The sequence below is a fragment of the Palaemon carinicauda genome, chromosome 6 (assembly GCF_036898095.1).
Source record: "Palaemon carinicauda isolate YSFRI2023 chromosome 6, ASM3689809v2, whole genome shotgun sequence".
In the NCBI taxonomy this organism is placed as follows: Eukaryota; Metazoa; Arthropoda; class Malacostraca; order Decapoda; family Palaemonidae; genus Palaemon; species Palaemon carinicauda.
This window is the reverse complement of record NC_090730.1, coordinates 11,112,289-11,114,788: the sequence shown is the minus strand read 5'-3', so window position 1 is coordinate 11,114,788 and position 2,500 is coordinate 11,112,289.

Here is a 2,500-nt window from a genome sequence, read left to right as displayed (position 1 = left end):
CAACAACATTGTTTCGACAAATCTCTTTACTTTATCAAGTAAGTATTTAGTTGTTATATCATAATTCAGGAAATGAGTATAATGGAAGACTGAACCCTTCTATATAGTTGGTAAGTATATTTAAATGATTCATGATTATCAGCGCAACACGAGGCTCTAATTTTTTATTAGAAAAAAAATATGTGTATTTGTTACTCGGCATAAAAGTTAATGGATGTTCCTACGTATATATAAAGAATTGGTTATACGCTGAAAGGAAAATGATGAAATACGTTTAAAACATTACTGTGCGTTTGCATGTTTATAAACACTTGCAGAGTGAGTTGAAATCAAACTACATGTATTCGTAGTTGAAGAGGAAACTTATCGGAAAAAAAAAGAAAAAAAAAAACTTAATTTTAATCGGAAATTTTCCGTAGAAATGTACTGTTCTCAGCAGTATTTCAGTAAAATACAGGCAACCATAATTTTATCTTACTTTATTATTATCTTTGACGGGTTGGTGGCCGTAATATCACTCCTTAACGTCAATATATCCGTTTTTAAAACGGTAAAAATTCAGGAATAAAATTTTACCAGGCCTTTCCATTTCTTTTAAAGTAAATTCTCAACAGTGTAATATTTTTTAGAAAAATGTAAAGGAACCAGGGATTTACGCGAATTTAATTGTGTCTGTTTGTCGTATTGAAGTAAATTATTGATGTTCGTTGAGGAGACTCTGAGAATATATATATATATATATATATATATATATATATATATATATATATATATATATATATATAAAATTGGTTGAGCTAGTTTGAAATCAACGTTTGTTGAAGGATAATCTCTCTTTCATCGAGGTTTCTGCTTTCCTTTTTTTATAACTTGACACACAGAGGGATGAAATTAAAATTAAGTTTTATTGTGAAAAATACATTATTCATAAATCAATAAATAAGTCATCATGTACGCAAAAGAGTATCAACACATTAGGCAGATGCAAACGTGGTCCACGATTTCGGAAAGTTAGATAATTGTCCTCATTAAATACAGTTCATACCCTTCATATGAATCTCCGGAGGTGAGAACCGTTATTATTATTATTTATTATTATTATTATTATTATTATTATTATTATTATTATTATTATTATTATTATATTCTGACTTTGCCCTTCAGTTTCTTGATGGTTGCATAAGGATTTTCCACTTTTATTTATTCAGGATGGTAAACCGATTAAATCTCTTTCCGGGAACAGATTTATATATTTTTTTTAAAGTTTTCGTTAACGATTTCGTATTAGATTCACTTTAAACGCCGCTGTCTTCTACGCTTTACCTGCAGCTGAATTGAGATCATTTTCTTCCGTAATCTACGGCTAATTACAAGGTCTCTAATTGGGAAACCTTCTGCTGATAAGGAGGTCTCCCAACGGTAAACTCGACAGTTCTGTCGTCGGTTGAACTTCATAAATTAGGTCTTCTTTTGTATATCTGGAGGTCTTAGCAGTTGCTTAGAAACGTGTACACTTAAAAAAATGCATTAAAAAAAACAGTAAACGTCTGGCAACATTTATTCCAGGACTTTTACCGCTTTGTAAACGGATATATTCACGTAAAGGATTGATATTACGGTAACCAACCTCTAGAATAATAAGCAGGAAGGTAAAATTACGGCCGCCTGTATTTTACTGAAATGCTGTTGAGAACAGTATGTTTTTACGGTGAATTTCCGATTAAAATTACGGGTTTTTCTAACAGTGTACCCTCCAATGACTGGTGTTTATACAGCACTTTAAGGTTTAAAAGTCGCTCAAGAATGGCAGAGGCAAGGGACAGTGACATTGCTCTAGCAAGTAGAACAATGCCCTAAAGATTGACTATATATACATATGATCAGCTCCCAAACCTCTCTTCCCCCAAGCTAGGACCAAAGAGGACCAGGAAATGGCTCCTCGTAACTCAGCAGATAGACTTATAGGCTCATTTTGACCCCTATTCTTAGCTCACAAGGATGGTGGGGTTGCAGTGACCAAAGAAACTAACGAGTTTAAGCGGAACTCTAACCACAGTCTGGCGTTCACCAATCAGGTACATTACCAAATAAATAGTCGGAAGTTTTAGAGGATACAAGTTTTTAATTAAGCAAGTGGTGTGACCTCCATATAAACAGAATCAGGTTTGAGTTGCTAAGATGATTGTAATTGGTGCGTTTTTAACGTAAGATTGCAGTAGATAGAACGTGAATTGCGCAGGTCCACAACTATTACGATAACTGCCTTGTAACTACACTATCATTGGAACAGTCTATACGGGTATGGAAATAAAGATAGATAGCAAATAATACTGTTAAACATTTCTGCATGTTATTTAACAGCAGCAAATTAAGGACCTTAATATCTACCAACCATCGTTCCTAGAATTTGCAACGTATTAAAATTATAATTGGAAATATTTAATGGTTATCAATTTAGAGGGTAGAATGGAAAATGTTACAGTGTTAAATGACAGCATCC